Source organism: Gorilla gorilla, chromosome 15, assembly GCF_029281585.2.
Source record: "Gorilla gorilla gorilla isolate KB3781 chromosome 15, NHGRI_mGorGor1-v2.1_pri, whole genome shotgun sequence".
Classification (NCBI taxonomy): Eukaryota; Metazoa; Chordata; class Mammalia; order Primates; family Hominidae; genus Gorilla; species Gorilla gorilla.
In genome coordinates, this window is record NC_073239.2 from 111,748,110 (window position 1) to 111,757,635 (window position 9,526).

General features: G+C 39.6%; 1 pseudogene; it reads right to left on the bottom strand.

The window, feature by feature from the left end:
- Window positions 1-4,408: 4,408 nt before the first annotated feature.
- LOC109023151 (large ribosomal subunit protein eL15-like) lies at window positions 4,409-5,069 on the bottom strand (annotated as a pseudogene).
- Window positions 5,070-9,526: the final 4,457 nt, after the last annotated feature.

Here is a 9,526-nt window from a genome sequence, read left to right on the forward strand (position 1 = left end):
GCCTTTACACTTGTCCTTTCTCCTTGAGCTAAGCTCACCCCTCAGTTTGCACAGCTGCCCTTTTCTCTGCAAGCAGGTCCTAGTCAAACACCACCTACAGAAGGCCTTTTCCTGACCACAGCTCCTGGTGTTATCATCTCCTCACTCTCCTCTTTCTCTACCACCCTGACCTGTTGTCTTCTTTCCTTCTGTTTTAGGATACTGTTTTAGGATATCTGGCAGACATTCAAAGATATTTGTGTCTGACTGACTACATGGATGATGAATCGACAAATGAATGAAGAATGAATAAACAAACGTGGTGACTTTCATTTTTTTCTTCTTCTTCTTTGAGACAGAGTTTCCCTCTTGTCACCCAGGCTGGAGTGCAATGGCACGATCTCAGCTTACTGCAACCTCCGCCTCCTGGGCTCAAGCGATTCTCCTGCCTCAGGCTCCCATGTAGCTGGGATTACAGGCGTGGGCCACCACACTCGGCTAATTTTGTATTTTAATAGAGACGGGGTTTCACCATGCTGGTCAGGCTGGTCTCAAACTCCTGACCTCAAGTGATCCACTCACCTCGGCTGCCCAAAGTGCTGGGATTACAGGCGTGAGCCACCGCACCCGGCCTGGTGACTTCCAATGTGAGTGAGAGAAGTGGCCTATAATATGAATCTAGGGAAGAAATTTTTTGGTGTAGTCCTCCTATTTGAGAAATATACCAGAGCTGGACTTGATCTTGGTGACTGATTATGGAGTTGCGCATGGAGGTGAGAGATAAGGAGACTGATTCCAAAACAGGAATGGTGAATGGGCCACCCAGGAGCCACATCTGGTCTACACAGATGGTTGGTTAGGACTGCACCATGTTTTAAAAAGTTTTTTTAACTGGTTACCAACATCTAAAAATCTCTAAAGATTTCGAAAAACAAATTTTGATTTTTTTTTTTTTGAGACAGAGTCTCCAAAAAAGGCTGGAATACAATGGCACAATCGCAGCTCACTGCAACCTCTTCCTCCTGATTTCAAACAAGTCTCATGCCTCAGCCTCCTGAGTAGCTGGGATTACAGGTGCACACCATCATACCTGGCTAATTTTTTGTGTTTTAGTAGAAATAGAGTTTCACTATGTTGCCCAGGCTGGTCTTGAACTCCTAAGCTCAGGCAATCCACCCGCCTTGGTCTCCCAAAGTGCTAGGATTACAGGCGTGAGCCACTGTGTCCAGCCCAAATTTGGATATCCATTTTCACTTAACTAAAAGATCTGACAACATCAGGCCTGTATTTTTACAGGGAAAAAATTGGTTGGAGCCAGGCATGGTGGCTCATGACTGTAATCTTAGCACTATGGGAGGCCAAGGTGGGAGGATCTCTTGAGTCCAGAAATTCAAGACCAGCCTGGGCAACATAGCAAGACCATGTCTCTACAAAAAACTAAAAAAATTAGCCAGACATGGCAATGTCTGCCTGTAGTTGCAGCTACTTAGGAGACTGAAGTGGGAGGATCCCTTGACCCTGGGAGTTCAAGGCTGCAGTGAGCAATGATCACATCACCGCTGTCCAGCCTGGGTGACAGAGTGAGATCCTGTCTCCAAAAACAAAACAAAACAAAAGTCAGTTGGAGCTGAGTAGCATTTGCGCCCATTGAGTCCCACTTTGACCTTCAGGTTGAACTCCCCTGGCCCACTTCCTCATTCCTATCACAGGACTGGCCCCTCCAGTCTTGAGTTTGCTTCTCTTGCTCTAATGCTCTAAATAATCATTCAAAGCAGTGGCTCCCAACTTTTTTAAGTATGAGAGCCCCTTTGTAAAATAACTTTCTCTCTGTAAATATGAAACTAGTATTTACAGAGGCATGCTCACAGCAGGAACTCAAGAAACACAGAAAAGTAACAGACAGAAGACAATATCACTCACCCGCCCAATATCTAGAGCTAAGCATTGTTTGCGTTTAGTGGATATGGGGGCACTTGAAATTTTTATGTTCTCACACATTTCGTAGTTTTGTATATAGTAAATATTGATTGACCAAAATAAGATATCATAGAAACTACAATGATTTCAGAAACACTTGATGGAATGGGATTTCCCTCAGTACATCAGCACCGATGGCCATTTGAAAAATAGCCATACATGTACAGAGACACTCGTTACAGACGCACTGCATGGGACTCCTTGGTGCTCACATGGAGGTTCAAATGCTTGTCTAATATTTGTGGGCCCCGAAACCTCTACTTTAAGGAAGTAGAGCAATGACCACAAAGTGTGCCACTTTGGCTACATGGTACTGTAGATACTCTCAGGAGCTCTTATCACAACTAGGTCCTGGATAAATTAAAGAAAACATATATTTTAATGCATTGATGGGCTTATTGGAAATAAGGAAAGTTTTGAGGGCTGTGATAAATAAATAAATGTATGCCAGAGGGCTGAAACCAAAGCAAGGAATGGTAATAAACAAGTAAATTGAATAATAACTATAAAACAGGATTGTCCTGAGTTTGAAGACCTATATCAGCAACACCAATAGAAAACTAACTTTTGGTCGGGTGTGGTGGCTCACGCCTGTAATCCTCGCACTTTGGGAGGCCAAGGCGGGTGGATCACTTGAGGTCAGGAGATCAAGACCAGCCTGGGCAACATGGTGAAACTCCGTCTCTACTAAAAATACAAAACTTAGCCAGGCGTGGTGGCACATGCATGTAGTCCCAGCTGCTCAGGAGGCTGAGGCAAGAGAATTTCTTGAACCTGGGAGGCAGAGGGCAAGAGAATTTCTTGAACCTGGGAGGCAGAGGCTGCAGTGAGCTGAGATTGTGTCACTGCACTCCAGCCTGGGTGACAGAGCGAGACCCTGTCTCAAAAAAAAAAAAAAAAACAAAAAAAAAAACGAACTTTCAGGTTCTTATCAAATTAGAAGAGCTGAACCTGAGACATCCATATTGAGCTCTGGATTCTCTTAACAGGCAAGCAATGAAAAAAAAAAAAGCATAGAAAAAGCACAAAATAAAATGATATAGACAAGTCCAATTTTTTTTTAGTTTAATAGACATTTATTCCTTTAGTTGAACAACCTCTACACAATCAAAATGTATGACTTAATATCTTTTCTTTTTTTGAGAAGAAATTTAGGTCTCAAGAACTTTTATGGATTTGCTATGAGTACTTCCCGGAAATCAATTAACTGATCCTTTTGAAACGCCTAGAGAAGATAGGAGAAAATTGGTTCAGAGAAATGAGCATTTAAATTAAGTCAGCACAGCCAGAATTTAGAATTGGGCAATTCCTTGTCTACATTTCCTTTACACTCAAATTCACCCTGGAAAACAGTAGCCTAGCCTCTTAGAAGACATGATGCAAACAGAAATGCAATGTGGTGGTATACTTACAGTGAAAGTGGGCGTAGAAATGATGGCCCAACTTTGTGAAATGGTAGGGATTTTTAGGGTACTTTGGCCAGGAACAAGAGAAACAATTACAGAAAACACATATGGTTGGAATCCATGCACTTGTATGACTTTTTCTGTAGCCTATGAGAGTTGACAGAGTGGGTAACCCAAGATGTTTTTAAGACTGCCTGGACTAAGAATGAGGTACTTATAGCCAACTGCTCTCCCCACTAATGTGACTGAAAGGATTCATAATGATCACAAATTCGTGTTACGGTTAAGTATTTTAGGGTTGGCTTCTGAGCTCACACTTGAAAGGTATTTATCTAATGGCCACCGGCTCGCCAGCTTCCCACCCTAGCATTGATTGCTAGCTTACCAACCTTAAGGCTAATAATTTTATCTCACATTCAATTTCAAAACACACCAGTGTTAAAAGCACGACCACTAACCACTGAATGCCATGAAGCAATGGCACTGACCCAGGAGCTTTCACCTTTTATGTGAACTTAAAATGGTACCGTAAAGACAGGCAATTTTCTTCAGGCTAGCCCAGATTTGTGCCCATAATTTTCTAAATATAATTGTGACATAGTTAAGATGTCCTCCTCCCACCCTACAATTTCTAAAGCAAAGCCCAATTAAAAAAAATTTGTACCTGCCAAACTAAAAAATCTCCCAGCCACTTGAAAGTAAGACGGCAGAGCACTGCCATCACCCCATAAAGCTGCAGGTTTCATTACATGCACCAGGCAAATCTACAGGGCTAGCTTCAATACTCTTCTTTTAAAGAAATTATTTTAAGCCTATTATACCACACAGCATGTTTTATACACTGACATATAACTCCCTAATAAGATAAAGCAAAGACAAAAAAGTTTGTCTTATTAGAAACAAGATACACCATCACTTATTGTCTTCAAACATTATTACACTTTAATTTTCTTGACAAAGCATTCAGGGAACAATCTGCAGACTAGTTTTAACAGACAAATAACACCTGTAAGCAGACATGACTGTCCTAAATTGTTTATTAGACATGAATTTTACAAACTTTACTTATATTCGTAGTAACGGTGGAGCTGGAGAGTATTGTGCCTTCTCCAAGCTCCCCAGCAAGAACTACCAATAGTGTGGTGGAACTTATGGCGCTTTCCAAGGCCACGGCTCTTTCGGCCTGCAGATGTCAGCCCACGCATCTCCCTGTGCTTGTGGACTGGTTTGGTGATCCACTGGGTGTCAGGATTTCTTCTGATAGCTTTATGGAATGGATTAATGAGGATAACCTCAAAAAATTTGTATGTGGAATCTTCACCAACCCAGTAAGAATTCCGGGCTCTTAAAGAGCCCCACAGTGCCGTCCAGCTTGCTCCTCCGCAAAGGACCGAAGGCTTCGAGCAAACTTTAGCTCGTTAACACCATGATGGACAGGCTTGCCGTAAGTTGTACCCTTAGGAACTGGGTGTTTTCGGCCACCACGGCAAACACGAATCCTACATATAATGTAACCTTGTTTGGCCTTGTAGCCCAGTCGGTGCGCTTTATCAGGCCAGGTGGGGCAGGGAGCACTGTGGAGAGCAGAGAGCTGACGCACTGCCAGCAGTGGACCCTCAGAAGAAAGCGCATGACATCAGACTGCTTCTTTCTCCATAGCTCCTGGATGTACTTGTATGCACCCATCTTGGCTTACCTGATGGCTGCCTCCAGACGGAAAGGAAAGAGTTGTACTACCCCAAAGTCCAAATATTTTAATAATCACAATAAATGTAAGTGGACCAAACCTACATTTTGGTCCACTAAAATGTAGTCGAAAGACTAAAATTGCCATGTTAGATTTTTTTCTAAATTGAGCCATATATTAATTATAAGAGACATAGATGAAACTAAGAAAATAGAAAGTTTATAAGTAAAAGTAGGATAAGAGATGCACCAGAAAAATAATAATAAACATCAAACAAAATAGCTTTTAAGAAAAATGCATTATTAAAGGTAAAGAGGGTCAATATACAGTGATAAGAAGTTTAATTCACCAGTAAGATACAATAGTTATAAATTTGCATCCACTTTTATAAAATCTAAAAAATATAAAACAAAAATTGAAAATAACTACAAGAAGTAGTTCAATCTGCCACAATAGTAGGAGATTTTAGTGCACCTTAATTAATTATTGATAGATCAAAAAGACAAAATTTGTAAAGACATAGAAGATTTCAATTAAAACTGACAGGCATGACTTAATGAACATAATCCCCCAACACTTAGATTACACTCATTCTTCTCAAGCACGTGTGGAAATGTTAACCTGTGTTTTAAGATTTCTTACCATTTCAAAAAATTGACTTCTAACTTAGTTGCATTGTGGTTAGAAAATATGATTGAAAGGTATACACTTTATTAGGCTACAAAATGTGTCATTATATTTAAAACAATCAGTATCATACAGATATCTGTGGCCTCTGATCACAACAGAATTTAAAAAGTAGATATAGATAATACAAAGACACATTTTAGTTATTTTTTTTTTTTTGAGAGTCTTGCTCTGTCACCCAGGCTGGAGTGCAGTGGTATTATCTCGGCTTACTGCAGCCTCCTCCTCCCAGGTTCAAGCAATTCTCCTGCCTCAGCCCCCTGAGTAGCTGGGATTACAGGCGCCCACCACCACGGCTGGCTAATTTTTGTATTTTCAGTAGAGATGGGGTTTTGTCATGTTGGCCAGGCTGGTATCAAACTCCTGACCTCAAGTGATAAGCCCACCTCAGCCTCCCAAAGTGCTGGGATTACAGGCGATGGCCACCACACCCGGCCAAATTTTAGTAATTTTCTATGTCTGGAAATTTAAAATCACACTTCAAAATAACATCAGAGTGAAATAAAAAATAGTAATGTAAATTGAAAAATAATTAGAATTGAATGCTACTGAAAATATTACATGTTAAAAATTCAGTTATGAAGCAAAAATAGTCCTTTGAAAGGGAATACATAGACTTAAGTATTGTTACAGAATAGAGAGGCTGGGTGTGGTGGCTCATACCTATAAAACCAACACTTTGGGAGGCCAAGGTGGGAGGGTCACCTGAGCCTGGGAGTTTCAGACCAGCCTCAGCAACATAACGAGATCCTGTCTCTATTTAAAAATAAAATAGGCTGGAAGCCATGGCTTATGTCTGTAATCCTAGCACTTTGAGAGGCTGAGGCGGGCAGATCACTTGAGCTTAGGAGTTTGAAACCAGCCTGGGCGACATGGCAAAATCCCGTCTCTACATAAAACACAAAAATTAGCCAGCATGGTGGTGTGTGCCTGTAATCCCAGCTATTCAGGAGGCTGAGGCAGAAGGATTGCTTGAGCTCTGGAAGTGGAGGTTGAAGGGAGCCGAGATCACACCACTGCACCCCAACCTGGGCAACACAGCAATATCTTGTCTCAAAAATACATAAATAAATAAAATAAATTTTTTTAATAAAAAGAAAATATACCCCCCAAAAACATAGAAGGAAAGAGACAATAAAGATAAGAACAGAAATGACTGAAATAGGAAAAAAAGATCAATAAGGCTAAATCTTGGTTCTTTGAATAAAATAATAAAATAGTCAAGTTTCTGGTAAGACTGATTGAAAAAAGAAAGCTCACACACCCAACAATGTTAGAAATGAAAATGAGTCAAAATTAGAGTGACAACAGAGATTTAAAATTTATGTAAATATTATGCAAATCTTTACATCAAAAATTCAGATTCTAAGATGAAATAGTGAAATTCTTAGAAAAAAATGTAACTCCAAAATTGATTTGAAAATAATTTAAAAGCTCGAATTTTTATTTAACCATATAAATATGAATAAGTGTCTGGGTGCAGTGGCACGCACCTGTTGTCCCAGCTACTTGGGAGACTGAGGGAGGATTGGCTGAGCCCAGGCATTCAATGTTACAATGCTCTATGATTGCACTTGTGAATAGACTCTGTACTCCAGCCTGGGCAATATAGGAAGACCCTGTCTCAAAATTTAAAAAATGATTAAGAGGTTAACTATCTTTCTATTGAAAAAATAATTTCAGGTCATATATATATATGTGGATATATATACACATATCCATCCCATACACACACACACACACACACACATATACATATATATATATATATATATACACACACACACATACACATGGGACCTGCAATTATATATATGTGTGTGTGTGTGTGTGTATGTATTATTTTAAACAGGGGAGTTCTACCAAACTTTCAAACTCATTCCAGTCTTACATAAAATCTTCTGGATATTAGTGAAAAACACCTAATTCATTTTATGGGGCTAAAAATGAGTTAGGTGTTGAGAATGAGAAAGGAATGAATATGAGAAAGGAATAGGACGAGTTAGTCTTATTCATGAATATGAATGCAAGAGTCCTACATAAAATATTACCAAACAGAATCTGGTAATGAATAAAAATGATAATACAAGAGAAACAAGTTGGGTTTAATTCCAAAAATGCAAAGATGATTTAGTATCGAGAAAAAAATTTATAAATATTCACTACTTTAACGATTGAATAAACAAACCATTTATTTTGACCTTATGTGTCAAAATAAAAATTTAGACCGAACACAGTGGCTCATGGCTGTAATCCCAGCAATTTGGGAGGCCGAGGTGGGCAGATCACTTAAGGTCAAGAGTTCGAGACCAGCCTGGCCAACATGGCAAAACCCTGTCTCTACTAAAAATACAAAATATTAGCTGAGCGTGGCGGTGCATGTCCGCAATCCCAGCTACTCAGGAAGCCAAGGCATGAGAATAGCTTGAGCCAGGGAGGCAGAGGTAGCAGTGAGCCAAGATCATGCCACTGCACTCCAGCATGAGGGACAGAGTGAGACTCTGTCTCAAAAAAAAAAATTTTTTTTTGAAAAATTTAATACCCATTTATAATTAATCAATTAAATAAAAATTACCAAAATAGAAAATGGAAAGGAGCTTTTTTGACAAGGTGAAAATATCTACCAAAATCACCAATTTTAATGGTGATAAGTTAGAGCCTATTTCTAAGAAACTGGAGGTAAGACAAGAGTGTATTCTACCATTACTATTGCCCTAGAGGTCTTAGCCAGCGCAATAAGGCAGGAAAAAGAGGCAATGATTGGAAAAGAAGAAATACAACTATTATTCACAGATAATGTGATTGTTTACATAGGAAATCCAAAAGAATCTACAAATTATTGAGATTAATGAGAGTTCAGCAAAGTAGCTAGATATAAAGTCAATAACTTAAACATTGAATTTCTATGTAATACAATAAGCAATAAGCAGTTAGAAAATGTAATTTCAAAAATAATACCATTTATAACAGCACAAAAAAAGATAAAAGGCACCTTGGGATAATTCCCTCCCCTCCCCTCCCTTTCTTTTTCTCTGTGGTTTTTTTTTTTTTTTTTTTTTTTTTTAGACAGGGTCTTGCTCTGTCACCCAGGCTAGAGTGCAATGGCACAGTCCTAGCTCACTACAGCCTGGGATCAAGGGATCCTCCCACCTCAGCCTTCTGAGTAGCTAGGACTGCAGGCATGCACCACCACACCCAGCTAATTTTTTTAAAATTATTTTTTGTAGAGATGGGGTCTTGCTACATTGCCCATACTGGTCCCAATCTCCTGAGCTCAAGTGATCCTCCCACCTCGGCCTCTGAAAGTGCTGGGATTATGAGCATGAACCACACTGTACCTGGCTGATAATGATTTCATAAACATGGAAGACCTTTGGGAGAAAATTGTACAATGTTAGAGAAAAAACATTAAAGTCATAAGTAGATAGAGAAACATTTTCAGTTCATGGCTGAGAAGACTTGATATGCTGAAGATCTCAAGTATCCCCCAATTGAGCCACAGACTTAATACAGTTTCGATCAAAATCCCAATTGGATTTTTTTCGAGGAACTGAACAAATTGATTCTAAAATTTATATGGAAGAACAAAGGCCCAAGAATAGCCAAGACATTCCTAAAGAAGCCTGAAGTAGGGCAGTTTGCCCGGACAACGTTGGAATTTATTGCAGAGCTATTTGGATTATGGCAGTATGCTGTTGGCACAGAGAAACTGACCAGGGAAGCAGAATGAAAACGCTCAGAAACAAACCCAAACACTTTTGGTAACCTGATCTGTGACTGCAGTGGCTTT